A 20,201-nucleotide genomic window follows, 5' to 3' on the forward strand; every position below is an offset into this window, starting at 1 on the left:
AACACACCCAAAAAAATATCGCGCTTTTGACTTCTGCCCAAGACTGCTGTTGGCAGTTCATTCGTCCCGACCTTTAAAATTTTAAGAAACTCAATGAAGAATTTCAATTGCATTTTTGGGGCCATGTATTTAAAGAAAAGGCATCAAAAAATTCCCTGGCTGCAATAAATAGATGTTCAAAATATTCCGTAGTTGAAATTTCAGATAATGCATCTGGTTCTTATGCAATCAATTTCCCTGAATCTCATATTTACCTTATTTATTGGCAATCCTAGATCAATCAGACACAATCAAGCAAAATCTTTAACTGGAAAAAATTTTTTGCAAGTCCAAAAAAGAACCTATATTTGCACCTGCGAATGACCATCGAACAATTGGCCTTGAATGATGAATCCAAATCAATGAAAGTCAAATGCCATGTATGAAAGTTCATGATTGCAAGCAATTTATCCTAAATCATGCAACGCGTGCAGTCGTGTATCAAATAAAGGTATTTAAACAAAAACAAACAAAGTAACATCCTTTAAAGCCCATTTTGGAAGACCTTGTAATGCAGCAACGTCTAATACCTCCACGGAACCAAATGATAACTACATAAACTGCAAAAAGGTTGCCACGCGAGATTTTGACGAATGCGTCATTCCAGTACAACGCTACATGACAGCAGAAAAGTGTGCTTAGACAGGCACGTGCAGTGACGTAGAATTTCAATTAACATCGAGTGATCCCTAGAACAGTTTAAATTATAAATTTAAAATTGGCACGACTGATCAACCAAAAGAGACGCCCAAAGAGGAATTTAGAAGTGCTGAATGAAGTATTGTCTACTGGCAGACTGGTCCTCACAATAGGCCCTGCCAAAAGTCAGATAATGGAACAAAACAAACCAGTGGTAACAGCCCGCAATTCCAACATATCTAATCTAAGAATAAAGGAGTAAAGAAGCACGGAACACTAGCAGTATATCAACAGACTCCCAGCTAAAAATACGGCAAAAACCCTCTTGAACATCAATCGAAGTCAATAAAGGAGAACTTATAGGAAGACGACGAGACAAAAAGATTAAGCAAGCAAGGATATTTGCTGATGATTCCAGCCAGGTTTCAAGCTAATTGTGCATGCGTCCACAAGCACCAATTAGGGACAACCAGGTAAGCAATTCCGGGGAAAATTGTTCAGGTAAATTTTACATGCACTTGGCCTTACCTGCACACTGTTCAGGTAAATTTACCTATACATTATTGAGAGTGAATGTTACACGAGCACTTAAAATTGGGATTCGGAAGCAAAATAAAAGACATGGCCTTACTGCCACGAATTTTAGCGATTTTTCACCACAGTCCATAGCTTCAGAACAAGTAAAAATTGCATTTCAAAAACCTGCGAAAGTACAAGATAATAAACCCAATGAAAACAAACCAAAAGAAGGTAAGAGACAAAAAACACTAGTGGAAAACGCCAACATTCATCAGCCAATGCTCCCAAAGAAATCTTATGAAAGTTACTTTGTGACCCAAATCCACACTTGCCTGCGGAAATGCCAGTATTTGAGGCAGAAAAAATCAGTGACCACGATTTTGATCTGCGATAAAACTCAAGCTATTTGGAACTCGGAAACCTTTTTTTCCAATAAATAATAGATGAAATTGTACATATTTTATATCCGTTGAATAATTACTAAAATTTTGATCTTTTATTAACTAATTCTGAAAGATCGTTGGGATGTGTCATAGGGACATAACATTTCCGTTACTTACTTAGCACTAATTTTCAATGTCGTGTCCAAATTTAGAGTGTTTTGTTGTTAATTTCTAGTTCATCGCTTGTTCGTAAACCTAAACAGTTTACTAATCTGTTCAAGTTCAAAGACGATTAATTTGCGTGGTTAATTTGTTCATATCATAAACAATTTCCGTTTCAAAATGCTATTGTGTCTTCAAGTACTAAGCAAGTTAATTTCATTTTAATATCGTTTTCTAGAGTTATTCTCTCATGATGTGCTGCTTAGATTCAATTGAAGATTCCTATTATCATTTGACTTGCGTTTCAACGATTGAAATAGTATTTCGCATCGCAAAGTCAAAATTAAAGTAATTGTTTTTATTGAGCAGCACTCGAAAGCGAATTTGCGACGCAAAATCCACTCTAACTTAACAAATAGGCTTTCGATTGGCAATCCTCACTTCATATCTTTAGAGGATATAAAAGATCCTTAAAGTGACAAATGGTGCTCAAAAACCATGTGTAATTTTTATGACAATTGTGATTCCTTAGTACATTTAAACTGGTTGATCCTCAAATTGTGGTGCTAATCATCAATTTAATTTATGTTTTAAAATAGTTCATTTTGTCTTTCATATTTGATGTTAAATTTCATTCATGATTTGGATACTATTTATATATTTGTTTATTCTTCTTAATTTGTTGATATGATTCACTGTCTGTTCATTTAGCCATTTTCTGATCTATACCGCAATTTTAATTTTATTTTAGTTCTATTCGACGATAAATGATCAAGCAACAACAAACGGCGAATAACATAATTTCCAAAAACCAGGAAGCGGCGTGTCGAAATTCAGATGATCCAGAAATTAACATACAATTAGGAACTTGCTCACCAAATCCCCCATCTCCTAACCAATATTAGGTTTCCCCAAATTATGAACAATCTGCATTGACAGCCAAGGAAACCGATTGTGCCTCAGATTGTAAATACAAATAATGTATTAGCAAAACAAAATCTTAATATAAAAAATATTTTTATTAGTTATTATAAACAGCACATATATTCTTAATTTTCTGTTATAAACAAATTGTCAATATATTTATTTTGCAACGGTGGAAATGTGGCGCTAATTTGTGTCACAAATTGTCAAATTTAATTAAATTTTATTTCAGTTCATTTTCTCTTTCATACTTGATGTTAATTTTTTTCATCATTTGGAGATGATTTATTTGATTGTTCATTCTCCCTAATTTGTTGATATGATTCACTGTCTGTTCATGTAGTCAATTTGCTGATTTTTACCGCAATTTTAGTTTTATTCATTTATGTTCATGCATCAGTTCATGATCAAATAGCTGATAGAAATCTGCATTTCTTTTTTTGTTCCTTCTCAGTAATCCGACTTCATTGTTCAAGTGACTCTCGTTTTTAAAATCATACTCAAAATTTTGTTTTTCGTTAAGCGAATCACTGGAACTAAATAATCACTAGTTTTCGCGAAGCGAATACTAAATAGTCTGTTAACTTGTCAGACTTGGCACAGCCAGCAGGTCGACAGTCGCAAAAAATCCCTTTGTCATTTTGGGAACGAGCAACAACAGAACCACGCATCATACGGGAGGAATGGCGCATACAATTAAGGCTAGCATTCTTGGAATGCAAATTATTACATTGGACACACTTCTCGAACCAAAACTTTCAATAATAAAATTTCAACCAGAACCGAAACACTATGCACCTATCGATGAAGCAACGGAATAAACAGAAAGACAGAGGCAAATACGGAACAGTCAGCTCAAACTACAATGGGAACTCAAATGCCAAAAACTCACAGAAGCAGGAATCCTTTGTGGGGAACGTCCATGGACGTTGCGTGATCAAAAATACGCATCTCTTCTTGTCTCAGCATAAGCACTGAGAATTCCGCATGATGTCATCTACAATATGTCAATGCTTAAACCCTGGAAAATGCCAGAAAAGTCTTTCATTTTACATCGTAACATCACTTTTGATCGATATTTTTTTCTCCAGAAAGCAGAAAAAAATTGAAGCAGTCGAACACTTCTCCAGTACTATGAAAGAACTTGCTGGAAACTGCAACTTTGAAAACCATGATGAAGACACAATATATTAGATGACAATACTCAACGTGAATTGTTACGTGATACAGTTGAACCAGAGAGAACAATAAGCATATCAGTAAACATGGAAATCGGACATCAAAACCAGCAGCGATTTTCATCTAACAATACAAATGGCGTAATCGCAGATCAATAATTCAATTGATTTCGCGGATCAAATACACGACTTCATCAGCAAAACCGAAACACTTTCAATTGAGAGTTCAATGGTCAATGCAGAAATTATGAAAACGATTGGACAAAAAATCACAGACAATTTTGCATCGCTATGGGTGAGAAGTGCAATCACCGTGGTCGGTTTAATCATTCAAGAAGGTATGTCGAAAAAAGCGAGATACTAGCAAAAACACATCGCAAGGTAAAAGAGTACATAATCCTGAAAATCATTAAAAAAACAGAAAATTCAGAAGAACGAAACGAACATTTTATTAAATACAATGATGAGTATGAATCGCACTATGAGTCCTCGGACGATAACTGTGTTGCGATGATTGAAGTAAATGAAACAAAAGAAATCAGACTACAAAACGTGAACATTATAATTGGCAATACAGAATGGAATTTGCTCCTCGATTCTGGCTGATGATGTACTGTAAATAATCTACTCGCATAACATTTTTTGTTTAATTGTTAAAACGTTAAATGGTTAAAGAAAAACCATTAGAACTAAAATCATTTTCAGTTATCACGGTAAAAACATTGGTAATTTTAAATACACCAGTTCAATTCAATGAATGAAAAATACAACATGCATAAATTACTGTAGTTACGGATGAATTGAAACCAATTCTTGGGCGACACTCATTCGATCAACTAGGAATGAAAATCATGCAACAACTTTGTTCCAATTTCGAAATTAATAACATCAATCTTCGATTTCCCATTAAAATGGCAATCTTGAATGAATTTCCGGGATTATTAATTAGAATTGTTAATAGGTTACGCATCAAAAAAGGCAGCAAAATTCTAATCCATTTACAACCAAAAGTCAATTCTTAACTCGAGAAACTATTAATTGAAGGTGGCCTTGAAACAAATGCTAAACTGTTCGGATCAATAATTCACTTCACTTTTCGTTATTACGGTACAAAATGATCATTCAATCAAAATGGCTTTAAATTTGGAGGTTATAAATTAATCTTTTCACAAAAACAAATATCAATTGCCCAACATTGATTCACTAATTCAAACAGATTTGCAACTTTTGTCAAATGCGCCGTAAGAGACAGCTGTTTACTACACTTTATTTGCAATACGGTGACAGCCAACTTAATTTACACGCTTATACGCTGTGCCTATGTTATTTCAATCTAGCTAGTTGTGATGTGACAGGCACATAATACTTCAGAACAAAATTTTAAGTCTTAACAGACTTGCCTGCTTGAATTCAAAAAACTATTGATTGCACTCTGATTGGTTCCTAATACATTCTGTTTTCTTGAAGACTTTCTAAAAATCAGCAGAGGGAAAATTGAAGATCATTTACAGCTCGTAAAAAAGCGTCTCAAGAAACAAGATAACAAAAATGTACAAACTGATCTGGCAAAATGTTATTTCGCAAAACCGGATAAAAAATGGCTGGCTCAAAAATTCACCCAATCCGGAATAACGCCATTAGCACAAAAAGAGCTGCAATACATATCCTTAGTTCGACAACATTTTTTAAAAAGTTAAGATCATTGATAAGCTCAGTTTTTTGCCCCGGTAATTTATTTCTAAAACTGTCCCAACTCTGGCATCCTTTACGACCACTAGAAAAAAAACACTAAACTCATCTGGACAGACTAACCTGAAGAACATTTCAAAAAAACTAAAGAAAAAATAGCTGAAACCACTGAAAATAAACACATCCAACCAAACATAGAAACACGCATGAAACGTGAGGCTTCAGGAAAAGGTCTCGGAGCTGAACTAGAAAATTATAACCCGTAAATTTGGCAAATTGTAGCAATCGCCTCGCGTTTTCTCAGTACAGTAGAAGAGAGATATAGTGTTAAAGAAATAGGACTTTTCGTTGTAGAATGGTCGATTGAGCATTTCAATACTAACTATATGGTAGACCATTCAACTTCATTACAGATGATAGAGCGTTATTCTCAGTCATGCATAATAATACAGCTAATAAATCATTTAATAGTCAATTTACATTATAAATTGACCGACTACATCCGCTGCGTTCCATTTCACGATCGATCATTTGCCTGTCTCAGGAATGGGCCAGGTAAATAATTTTTTACGAGAACCGCACCAAGCAACCGCTAAAATATTAACATATAACGAGCAATTCACTAGTGCAAAAATAGACTCAATGAAACGCAGCGCAAAAGAAATTGTTATATACGTCAACAATGCGGAGTTCGTGGAGCAAATTGAGAAAACAAAAACGAACGCAAATAATCTAAATGCCAATGACAAAATATTTATAGCGAATTCGCGGGGCAAAACACAAATTTTCTGAAAGCTATAATAATGACAAAAATAATTAGCGAATTAAATGCCAATCATTCAAATTCAACAACTTTCACCCACGAAACAAACAATCCAAATTCGCTTTTGCCCGATCTCGCCCTTCAGTTTCTTTTTTCACTCTCTTATTTTAAAAGAATCGCAAACAGTTTTCAATCAGTCTCAATGATTATTAACGCAGATGAGAAAACTCTATTCAACATCCGCCAAGCAACGCCCTTGAAAGTCAATTTTACTGACGAAGCCGGACCGTCGAATGCTCCCCAACCGACTAGAACATCATCGACACCGGGAAGGGAAAATTTGAACATAAATAATAACCCCACGTCAACGGACGATCTGTACACGGATTCATTACACTTTCCTCTTTCAAATATTTTCTCTGCTACCCTGACGGTTAACCTCACCACAAAGTACGCAATCTCAAAGTAAATACGGGGCTGCATACTAACGGACAATTAAGAGAGACGAAAACAATATTCGTTCCAGATTCAAAGCCAACGGAAACACCTCCACGTAAAAAGTGGTAGCGTTGAAGACAGAATTGCGATCCCAAATTCAATCCAGAGCACATAAATTTAGGCCATCCATGCAATGGAACCAGGAATCTCAGATATGTAAGATTTGGTGATTCATGCATGTGGGTTTACTTTCAGAGCGAACTGCTGTCAAAAACTGCAAAAGTGCAATCCTTATGTCAAAATCAATCACGAAACCGTCCGATGGGACGCAATTATTTCCGACGATTGCTGGGAGGATGGATATTGAATTGACTTTGAGTTTGAGCAGAGACGTCTCACCCTAACCGGGAAGCAGTCAAACGCAGAGAGAACGATCCAGAACAAGACTATAGAGAAATCTGTCAACTGGAAAAGGCTTACCTGTCCCACGAACAGAGGCATCTCTTAGCCTGAAACTAGCCAACAATATTTTTAGAAGTAGACGATCCAAGAAGAGCCTGGTTGATCTATACGGCACTCGAGCCCCAGAAACTTCAGTAGTTAAAGCCGACATTCAAACCTCTGTTTTGAAGGAACCCGGTAAGAAAGAGATGACGATTCGGAATTCAGATTTGACCAATATTGGAACTAAGGCTGAACACCAAATTGATCTTAGGGAGTATGCAGACTGTAAACCAAAACCAAAAACGGAGAAATTGACTGAAGAACTTATTCAAAAACATGCTAAAGACGCTCGAATTAAAACCACAAGAAGGAAAATTATAAAATATAGACGAATAAATGACGATACGAGCTGCGTATCCTCAAAACATTTGAATGCTTCTAGAGTATTGAGTCTGAGGATATCCATAATGCCTCAAAAGGTAGAACCAGTCGCGCTGCAAAGTCAAACGCAACAAGGAATTACTACTTCCGTGGAGCAAGTAATTGCAACACCACCAAAAAGACTCAAAAGAAAACAGGCATTAATTACAACAACACAGCAAACAACGATGCACATCGCCTTCTATAACAGAGTCAGACAAATTTGTCAATTCAACAAAATGGTGTCCCCCAACATTTACAGCAACAAGAGCTCCTTCTCGTCAAAGCGACGACAAATGATCAAGTAACAACAAAAAGCGAATAAGAATATAAATTCAACAATCTAGGAAGCTGCTCTTCAAATTCAGGTGGTCCAGAAATTAACATCGATTAAAGAATTTGCTCAGCACATCCCCCATATCCCACCCAAAACTAGGTTTTTCTAATTTCATAGGAAACTTCCTTGAAAATCAAGGAGAAGGATTTTGCCTCAGATTGTGAATCCGAATGATGTATTTGCAAGTCAATCACATAATATAACAAGTATTTTATTAGTTATGATAGCCAGCACATATACTATTAATTTTCCTTTATAAACAAGTTGTCAATATATTTATTTTGCCACGGGGGAAATGTGATGCAATAGTGCATTTAATCTTGTTGATCCTCATTTTTCGGCGCTAATTGTCTTCCATATTTGATGTTATTTTTTTTTATGATTTGGAGATCGTTTATTTATTTGTTCGTTCTTCCCAATTTGTTGATATGATTCACTGTCTGTTCGCGTAGCCAGTTTCTTGATCTTTACTGCAATTTTTATTTTTATTCTATTCGCTTTTGTTAATGAATTAGTTCGTGATCAAATTGCTGATAAAAATCTGCATTACATTTTAATTTCCTTCTTCATAATCCAAATTCATTGTTCGAGTGACTTTCTTTTCAAGTAAGCATTTGACAAGCAAATCAAGAACTTCAAAGTCATACTCAAAATTTAGTCTCTCGCTAAGTGAATCAGCGGAGCGAATACCAACTAAGACTTGCTTCAAAACAAAATATTTCTACCGATCAGAATTATGAGCGATTTTGCACCGCGAAATTACCCAAATCTAAGCACAATACAATTTTACATCTCGCTGAGCGAAAACACAATTCAGTATAGATTGTTAATCGTTAGGACACCAGTAATCCAAACCGCTAATATTCCTTGGCAACCTGAAATCCAAACTACACTGCATGATTTGTCACATTGAGTTATCAATGAAATGGCTCCACAGAAGATTGGTCACTGAAGAGAATAATGTTTAGTCTGAATTTTTTCAGCTGTTAGCTGCGATGAAGGCAGTTCGGATTAAATGTTAAAAATTTAGTTTGAAACTCCCAGACCAGTCCTTTTTTTATACAACATTTGAATTGAAAAAAGACAGGAAATTTAATCTTCCTTTGAGTTGGTCTTTTCCAGAAGTAAAGACTTTGATACTTTTGACTTTTTTAGGCTATATCTGCTGGTAACGTCGTAAAGTCGCAGTCCCTTTTTGGAATTGCAGTCCGAATGTAGACATATATTTGCTGTCAGCATATCAGAAAAATCTGTTTGATTGAGTTCCATAACCTGATAGACACGTGTGAGGATTAAAAAATATTGAAAACTCATGAAATCTCATCGAGAACCACAAAAAAACGCATCACTTAAGGTGCCCTCTTTTCAACTTGATTCGTGCTACAGTTGTCAGTTCAAAAAATACGCAAGTACTCTTGAGGCTATCTTCATGGGGGGTATTCTACCTGTGATTGTAATCAATCTTGTCCTCTACATTTTGATAGCAAATTGACTGAGAAATAGAGTAAACAGACGAACTAACACAAACACACGTGACAATACTCTATCACGTGCATTCCTGCTTCTATCAGTATCCTGGATGATTCTCTGGTCTCCACTGATTCTGTTCCGGATTCTCTTTGGGTTTCTGGGTGTGCCAGATATTCAGGACCTGTTTGATTTGTGGGGTGAAGATTATCAGTTACATGAAAAATACTACTTGGGTGAGTTTGTTGTGGTCCAAACTTCTCTCCTGTTCAGCTCAATCAATTCTGTTATTCTGATTCTAGTGTTGCGACCTTTTCACCAGCCTTTGATGAACATTGCAGTACGAGTTCGTAAATTCCGACTTTTTGATGCTGTGGAGCGTTGAAGGAGTGTCATCGAGAGCTTTTTTTTACAAATTGTTTATACTGATGAAGATTTTTTCTGTAACACTCAAAATACAGTAAAATAAAACAGTGCTATAACCTTAATCAGTACTTAATGAGTCAACACTTTGCCATTTCGCCACAACAGTTTTTGTATTGGATAATAGCCTCAAGTTAACCACTTGAACAAGTGATGCAAAACAAGAAGACTTTGTCTTGTTTAGTATAGTTTTCTAATTTCAGCATCTAAAGTTCAATAAATAGGCACAAATGAAAGAAACTTCTAGTAGGGAAAAATGAATCAGAGTCTATAATTTAAAAATTGCTGATTGGAAGGAAGAAAGTTTGAATGGCACTTACACCTAAATCAACTCGTGACAATTTGGTATTTCAATTGAATCTTAATGAAATGTAAAAACAGCAAAAACAATTTTCAAGCTAATTGAACCTATTTAGTGAAAAACAGTGACAAATAAAGGATTGAAAAGTTTCCAATTAGGACACGGGATCAACATACACAAAACATTTATTATAGTGACGATGCATTGCTGATTTTATTCTTATTTTTAATCGAGAAGTTGTTTTTTCTTTAACGTTCGCTTTAGCTACTATTTGTCTTCTTTGTTTATTTTTTTCATTTTTTCCCGTTTTCAAACACTTTGAGTCCTTGCATTTAATTGCGAAACTGTTTGAACAAAGTAGTGTTCTCAATTCGATCAAGTCAGACGCATGATCTGCTGAATACTCTGGCTCGTTGATAAAAAAACATGTTTTGCGCATAGGAGAGTGCTCTGTGTGGTTTTTATTGCAAGAATTTGTACTCAGTTTCACCACATCTCATATCGCGTCTATTTTCCTTAACTCTGAAGCGATGCATTCGGTTTACTTTTGCGCGAAGTTTAACCCAAAAAGATTGTGCCCAATGCAGCAGAACGTTCATCACAAAACTGATTGTACAAATTCTAACTGACGTTTGCCAGTTTATCCAGCTAACGAACTGCTGATTGTAAATTGGTTTCAGTTCCTGCAGTTTTGCGATGATTGTTTGGGCAATTTCGTTCACTTCATGCTTAATCTCTGGCTTTTGGATTTTTTCATCGCTGCCAAACGGAGCCCGGAGACAAGTTTCTCCTTTGCATTCCAAGTTATTGAAGTTCAATTGACTTTGTAGGTGCGGTAACGCATGAAATAAATGTTTGAGAGCTGTTTCAAATTTATTGTAGTTCGTCGTGCGGGCATCTACCCAGAAGGCTTTGCGTCGTTTCTCAAGACAATTTTGGGTTCTTCAATTTGATCCCTTATTTCAGAGAGAGGACAGAGTCCTGGCATCCCTCAAAAATTCTGCTATTCGACCGTTTTGAATCGCTGTGGTTTGGTTTGAAGTGCTAGTTAATATATCATGCTGCTAGTATGGGCCACCGGCTGCATACGATGTGCATTGCTGCTCCTGCACTGTTAGGGGCTGAATACCAATATCGCAATAATGAAAAGCTGTTTTAAAATCGAAATGGATGAATAATGTCGCAAGACAACTGTTTCTCGTTTTTAGAATGGGGATTTTTTGATGACGTTTTGAACAGACGATTGATCCAGTACCGACTGAGGTATCCGTCATTTAAGACCGCTATCTTTGCTCGGTATTTAGAGAAACCAATCGATTTTCGACTCATCCGCCAGATCTAGGATATCTTCTGAGCGGTATTGTGGATTAGCCATGAGAATCAAAATCATATACTTCGAGATCTGTTTCTTTCCATTCCAGAGAAATTGCGATCTTAAACAATCTTCTCTGGTCGTTTGTCGTGACTAAAACTAGTAATTTAGATATGTAAAAAACTGATTGGGATTTTTGAAGGGATTGCTAAACTTAACATCTGATCCGCTTTTCCCAAAGATTGCTGAACTCAAAAAAAAACATTCCCAAAATAATCATTTGCTAAGGGCAAATTTGGAGAAAATTCGTTTGTCCTTGTCGTAAACGCCATCAACAGAGTGGATCAGAATGTATATATCGTCATTCTGAAATTATAAATTGCGTTTGAAGATTGATTAACAAGGATAACACCTCAGTGAGTAGTAAAGTTTTTCCCCAAAATTTCAGATGGGTTAGGTTGCTTGGGCGGCTTTTGAATTTTTTCTTGATATTGTTGAATTCCGTCCTAATGTATTGTGAGTTAGTTTTTTGTTATTCTATTGAATTTTTTCCTAATGTTGTTGAATTCTATCTCAATGTTTTGTGAGTTAATTTTTGTAATTCTATCTATCATTTAGCCACTCCATTCAAAGAGTCAAATTGTTGTCCGAACCATAAGATTTGTTTTTTCGATGATGTAATTTCTTATTGATTTCTATCTTGAACAATAGTTATTATATGAAAGCTCCTTCGGATATTCTCTTTAACAATTTTGGTAATACCGAAAAATCCTTCGAAAGAGCAGCAAAAATTTGCTGCAACAGCCTACTCCAATAACAAGGACTCTAGCTGTTGCACCTAACAATTGGACGGGTGCAATCTGTCTCAATACATGGGATTGGTTACGCGCAAAACATTGTAGTGTAAGAGTTTTCTCTATTTCCTTTCTGTTTGATGTTAGATCTTGAAGCGCATCCTGATGCTCATCTACGATTTTACTCAGAGAACAAGAAAAAATAGATTAATCTTTGAGGTCTTGAAGATATGGAAATGGTAGAACGTGGCAAGGGCCGGCTTGAGATTCCCACCATTCGTGAAATTTCTCTTCTAGTTCTGTTAAGTTCTCGGGTAACCGAATTACAGTTACAGGATATGGGGCGATGACGTGAACCTTAATTAATTTTTTGTGAAATTAGAAATCTCTGGTAGAAATTGAAAACAATTCAATCTCTAATTGCTGTGTTAATGCTTGTTGGTGAGATAATAGTAAAGAAAATGAAAAAATGAATTTAAGCTAAAGTAAACATCGTTTTTCAATGAAAAGAACCCAAAGAAAAACACATTTGATGGCGCCTTCGAAAGTCTGAAGTCCTCACCTCTAATACAATGAAGACTAATGACAAGAATTAATTACTACAAAGAAATAAGATTGCACTATTTAAATGAAGGGAGAAGTTGTTGCCAGTTATTTTTTCTAGTCCAAGTTTTGTGTTTGCAACACTCTAACCCCGTGAGACTTTTTATTATTTTGCAGTACAACCTCAGGCTTGTTTTTTATACTGTTTGCGTATATTATCTGTTTCGTCTGACATATTACCACAACTTTCTCTCTGTCCCAATTGTTCGAGGTCTAACTTTCAAATTTTATTAATTTATTCCTGCAACAGAATCAAATTCCTCTGAATAACGAGTTCCAAATTTCAAGAAAATCTCAGCTGACGTATTAGTTGCATTTAATCGAGATCATTTGTTACTTATGTGATCATATGAAATTTAACATAATAATATTGAATAACAAAAAAATTGTATCACAATTTTTGATTACAACTTATGAAACAATCGATTATAAATTGAAGTCAGACAAGAGGTTTGCAGATGATTCCTATTACTGATTTATATTGATTATTCGCTTTTTGTCAATGTTTTGATTAAATCTTTGCAAACTTTTATTCTAAGCTATTTTCAATTTGAGGACGTTATTTTGTAACTGATATCAATTTCAAGCTCAACAATTCAATAGAAAAAAAAGAACAAATAGTTAAAGAGCTTTTAGTGTTTTTTCAGTGTTGTAGTTTTTTTATGTTCGTATGAAATGTTGTCTGCTTCTTTTCAGAAGTATTAACAATTTCTAGGATCCACAAGTGGTAGGAACTATATGCCATTGTGTTTTTTTAACTTAAATTCTTTTTCTAAGACTTTTTGTTCGAATCTTCTTTAAAATAAACACAAAAAAGCGTTAGGTAAGTCAACAAATCGATGACAAGAAGTAAAAATAAGGTTCGAAGGTAAAATTTTGCAATTGACAAGAGATTAATGAAAAAAAATTCTTTTTTGAGTGTGAAGGATGCTCATAGAATTTAGGTATTACATATTAATCAATTTTATTTAATTTATAGGTTTGAGATTTTGTTGTGCAGTTGGAAGAATTGGTTCCAAGAACGTCTGCAAATTCACTGTAGGTAACAAATCTATATATCATTTTTTTGAGCTGAAAATAAAATCGGTCTCCAAAGAACTGGAGATAGTTCTGCTTGCAGCCATTTGCTGGTAATTTTTGATTGTTGGTAAAAATTTCACTAAGATTGGAACTGCTTTGAATGGTTGTGTGAGCCCGAAAACTTGTTTTTTTTTAAATATATTTTTTTGTGGCGTAAAGGAAGATTGTGCTCCAGGGACCAATAAGGGGCATATCACAGCGCCTTGGTTGTAACAACCGTTTCCTGATACAAATTTTACAACAATTGATCACCTAGAATTGGACGGCTGCAATCTGTCTCAATACATGTGATTGGTTTCGCGCAAAACATTGAAGTGCAAAAGTTATCTCAATTTCCTTTCTGTTTGACATTAGATCTTAAATGCTTCCTGATGCTCCTCTACGATTTTATTGACAAAACAAAAAAAAATAAATTATTCGCTGAGTTCTTGAAGATATGGAAATGGTAGAACGTTGCAAGGGCCGGCTTGAGATTCACATCCTTCCTGAAATTTCTCTTCTAGTTCTGTTAAGTTCTCGTTCAGCCGAATTACAGTTAGAGGATACGGGGCGATGACGTCAACATTAATTAATTTTTCTGAAATTAGAAATCTCTGGTAGAAATTGAAAACAATTTAATCTTTAATTGCTGTGTTAGTGCTTGTTGGTGAGATATCAAGAAAGAAAAGGAAAAATTAATTGTAAGCTAAATAAACATCGTTTTCAATGAAAAGAACCAAAAAAAAAACACATTTGATGGCGCCCTCGAAAGTCTGAAGTCCTCAGCTCTAATACAATGAGGACTAATGACAAGAAATATTTACAACAAAGAAATAAGATTGCACTATTTAAATGAAGGGAGAAGTTGTTGCCAGTTATTTTTTCTAGTCCAAGTTTTGTGTTTGCAACACTCTAACCCCGTGAGACTTTTTATTATTTTGCAGTTCAACGTCAGGCCTGTTTTTTATACTGTTTGTGTATATTATCTGTTTCGTCTGACATATTACCACAACTTTCTCTCTGTCACAATTGTTCGAGGTCTAACTTTCAAATTTTATTGATTTATTCAGCAACAGAATCAAATTCCTCTGAATAACGAGTTCCAAATTTCAAGAAAATCTCAGCTGACGTATTAGTTGCATTTAATCGAGATCATTTGTTACTTATGTGATCATATGAAATTTAACATAATAATATTGAATAACAAAAAAATTGTATCACAATTTTTGATTACAAGTTATGAAACAATCGATTATAAATTGAAGTCAGACAAGAGGTTTGCAGATGATTCCTATTACTGATTTATATTGATTATTCGCTTTTTGTCAATGTTTCGATTAAGTCTTTGCAAACTTTTATTCTAAGCTATTTTCAATTTGAGGACGTTATTTTGTAACTGACATCACTTTCAAGCTCAACATTTCAACAGAAAAAGAAAAAGAACAAATAGTTAAAGAGCTTTTAGTGTTTTTTCAGTGTTGTAGTTTTTTTATGTTCGTATGAAATGTTGTCTGCTTCTTTTCAGAAGTATTAACAATTTCTAGGATCCACAAGTGGTAGGAACTATATGCCATTGTGTTTTTTTAACTTAAATTCTTTTTCTCAGACTTTTTGTTCGAATCTTCTTTAAAATAAACACAAAAAAGCGTTAGGTAAGTGAACAAATCGATGACAAGAAGTAAAAATAAGGTTCGAAGGTAAAATTTTGCAATTGACAAGAGATTAATGAAAAGAAATTCTTTTTTGAGTGTGAAGGATGCTCATAGAATTTAGGTAAAACATATTAATCAATTTTATTTTTTATAGTTTTGAGATTTTGTTGTGCATTCAGAAGAAATGGTTCCAAGAACGTCTGCAAATTGACTGTAGGTAACAAATCTATATATCAATTTTTTGAGCTGAAAATGAAATCGGTCTCCAAAGAACTAGAAATAGTTCTGCTTGCAGCCGTTTGCTGGTAATTTTTGATTGTTGGTAAAAATTTCACTAAGAATGGAATTGCTTTGAATGGTTGTGTGAGCCCGAAAACTTGTTTTTTTTAAACATTTTTTTTGTGGCGTAAAAGGAGATTGTGCTCCAGGGATCAATAAGGGGCATATCACAGCGCCTTGGTTGTAACAACCGTTTCCTGATACAAATTTTACAAAAATTGATCACCTATAATTGGACGGTTGCAATCTGTCTCAATACATGTGATTGGTTTCGCGCAAAACATTGTAGTGCAAAAGTTATCTGAATTTCCTTTCTGTTTGTCTTTAGATCTTAAAGCGCTTCCTGATTCTCATCTACGATTTTATTGACAAAACAAAAAGAAAAAAATTATTCGCTGAGTTCTTGAAGATATGGAAATGGTAGAACGTTGCAAGGGCCGGCTTGAGATTCACATCCTTCCTGAAATTTCTCTTCTAGTTCTGTTAAGTTCTCGGGTAACCGAATTACATTTAGAGGATACGGGGCGATGACGTGAACATTAATTAATTTTTCTGAAATCAAAAATCTCTGGTAGAAATTGAAAACAATTTAATCTTTAATTGCTGTGTTAGTGCTTGTTGGTGAGATATCAAGAAAGAAAAGAAAAAATTAAATGAAAGCTAATTAAACATCGTTTTTCAATGAATTGAACCCAAAAAAAACAATTGATGGCGCCTTCCAAATCTGGAATCCTCAGCTCTATTACAATAAAGACTAATGACAAGAAATAATTACAACAAAGAAATAAGATTGCACTATTTAAATGAAGGGAGAAGTTGTTGCCAGTTATATTTTCTAGTACAAGTTTTGTGTTTGCGACACTCTAACCCCGTGAGACTTTTTATTATTTTGCAGTTCAACCTCAGGCCTGTTTTTTATACTGTTTGCGTATATTATCTGTTTCGTCTGACATATTACCACAACTTTCTCTCTGTCCCAATTGTTCTAACTTTCAAATTTTATTAATTTATTCAGCAACAGAATCAAATTCCTCTGAATAACGAGTTCCAAATTTCAAGAAAATCTCAGCTGACGTATTAGTTGCATTTAATCGAGATCATTTGTTTCTTATGTGATCATATGAGATTTAACATAATAGTATTAAATCAGAAAAAAATTGTATCAATATTTTTGATTACAAGTTATTAAACAATCGATTATAAATTGAAGTCGGACAAGAGGTTTGCAATTGATTCGTATTACTGTCTTATATTGATTATTAGCTTTTTTGTCAAGGTTTGGATTACATATTTGCAAACTTTACTCTAAGCTATTCTCAATTCGAGGACGTTATTTTGTAACTGATATCAATTTCAAGCCCAACAATTCAATAGAAAAAGAAGAAGAACAAATAGTTAAATAGCTCTCAGTGTTTTTTTAGTGTTGTAATTTTTTATGTTCGTTTGAAAAATTGTCTGCTTCTTGTCAGAGATATTAATAATTTCTAGAATCCACAAGTGGTAGGAACTATATGCCATCCTGTTTTTTTAATTTAATTTTTTTCTAAGATTTGTTTTTCGAATCGTCTTTAAATTAAACACAAACAAAGCGGTAGGTAAGTCAACAAATTGGAGACAAGAAGTAAAAATAGGGCTCGAAGGTAAAATTTTGCAATTGACAAGAGATTAATAAAACAAATTTTTTTTTGAGTGTGAAGAATACTCATAGAAATTAGGTAAAACACAATACTAAATTTTATTTCATTTATAGTTTTGAGATTTTGTGACGCATTTAGAAGAATTGGTTCCAAGAACGTCTGCAAATCGACTATAGGTAACAAATCTAAATATCAATTTTTTGAGCTATAAAAAAATCGGTCTCGAAACAACTGGAGATAGTTCTGCTTGCAGCCGTTTGCTGGTAATTTTTGAATGTTGGTATAAATTGCCACTTAGAATGGAAGTGTTTTGAACGGTTGTGTGAGCCAGGAAACTGGTTTTGGAAGAATTTTTCTGTTGCCTTAAGGAATAATGTGCTCCAGGGATCGATAAGGGGCATATCACAGTGCCTTGGGTGTGGCAACCGTTTTCTGATATAAATATTACAAATATGGATCACCAAGAATTGGACGGGTGCAATCTGTCTCGATACATGGGATTGTTGAGCGCAAAACATTGTAGTGCAAGAGTTTTCTCAATTTCCTTTCTGTTTGACGTTAGATCTTAAAGCGCATCCTGATGCTCATTTACGATTTTATTGACAAAACAAGAAAAAAATAAATTATTCGTTGAGGTCTTGAAGATATGGAAATGGTAGAACGTGGCAAGGGCCGGCTTGAGATTCACATCCTTCCTGAAATTTCTCTTTTAGTTCTGTTAAGTTCTCGGGTAACCGAATTACAGTTAGAGGATACGGGGCAATGACGTGAACATTGATTCATTTCTCTGAAATTAGAAATCTCTAGTAGAAATTGAAAACAATTCAGTCTTTAATTGCTGTGTTGGTGCTTGCTGGTGAGATAATAAGAAAGAAAAGAAAAAATTAAATGAAAACTAAATTAAACATCGTTTTTCAATGAATTGAACCCAAAAAAAACAATTGATGGCGCCTTCCAAATCTGAAATCCTCAACTCTAATACAATAAAGAGTAATGACAAGAAATAATTACTTCAAAGAAATAAGATTGCACTATTTAAATGAAGGGAGAAGTTGTTGCCAGTTATATTTTCTAGTACAAGTTTTGTGTTTGCGACACTCTAACCCCGTGAGACTTTTTATTATTTTGCAGTTCAACCTCAGGCTTGTTTTTTTAATACTGTTTGCGTATATTATCTGTTTCATCTGACATATTACCACAACTTTCTCTCTGTCCCAATTGTTGGAGGTCTACCTTTCAAATTTTATTAATTTATTCAGCAACAGAATCAAATTCCTCTGAATAACGAGTTCCAAATTTCAAGAAAATCTCAGCTGACGTATTAGTTGCATTTAATCGAGATCATTTGTTACTTATGTGATCATATGAAATTTAACATAATAATATTGAATAACAAAAAAATTGTATCACAATTTTTGATTACAAGTTATGAAACAATCGATTATAAATTGAAGTCAGACAAGAGGTTTGCAATTGTTTCGTATTTTTGATTAATATTGATTATTCGCTTTTTTGTCAATTTTTGGATTACATCTTTGCAAACTTTTATTCTAAGCTATTTTCAATTTGAGGACGTTATTTTGTAACTGATATCATTTTCAAGCCCAACAATTCAGTAAAAAAAGAAAACGAACAATTAGTAAAATAGCTCTTAATGTTTTTTCAGTGTTGTAATTTTTTATGTTCGTATGAAAAATTGTCTGCTTCTTTTCAGAGGTAATAATAATTTCTAGAATCCACAAGTGGTAGAAACTATATGCCATTGTTTTTTTTTAATTTAAATTTTTTTCTAGATTTGTTTTTCGATTCTTCTTTAAAATAAACACAAACAAAGCGGTAGGTAAGTCAACAAATTGGAGAACAGAAGTAAAAATAAGCCTCGAAGGTAAAATTTTGCAATTGACAAGAGATTAATAAAAACAAATTCTGTTTTGAGTGTGAAGGATACTCATAGAAATTAGGTGAAACATAATAATCAATTTAATTTAATTTTAGTTCTGAGGTTTTGTGACGCATTTAGAAGAATTGGTTCCAAGAACGTCTGCAAATCGACTGCAGGTAACAAATCTAAATATCAATTTTTTGAGCTGAAAAACAAATCGGTCTCCAAAGAACTGGAGATAGTTCTGCATGCAGCAGTTTGATGGTAGTTTTTGATTGTTGGTATGAACTGTCACTTAGAATGGAAGTGTTTTGAATAGTTATGTGAGCCAGAAACCTGGTTTTTGAAAACACTTTTTTGTGGCATAAGGGAAGAAAGTGCTCCAGAGATAAAAAACGGGCATATCACAGCGGCTTGGGTGTAACAACCGTTTCTTGATACAAATATTACAAAAATGGATCACTTAGAATGATGAAGATTAAGAACTATAGAGGCCGCTTCTCGGTACCAATTGGTGGTGTTTTGTTAATTGGTACTAAATGTTACAAAAGCGGTCACTTAGAATACGATCGATCCGAGAAATTCCGTAAGCCAAAGCTCTTTTTTGCAAACACTAACTATTTGAGCCCGAAGGGGAATAATGATCTCCATTAAACCAAAAAGGGTAAATCAGAAAATGTTTTGCGCAATGAAATTTGTTGCTGCTGTAGAGTTAAGGTTTTGTTGCAGCTATTGAAAACGAATCACCAAGTGTACAAAAAATTTAAGAAATGTTCAAAATTTTTCTAAGTAACCTCTACAATGCCCAATTTTTTAGCACAGAATCAAAGTCTAACTTCTAGAACACTTAGAGGCCA

This window comes from Convolutriloba macropyga, chromosome 5, assembly GCF_964194025.1.
Source record: "Convolutriloba macropyga chromosome 5, txConMacr16.3, whole genome shotgun sequence".
Lineage (NCBI taxonomy): Eukaryota > Metazoa > Xenacoelomorpha > Acoela > Convolutidae > Convolutriloba > Convolutriloba macropyga.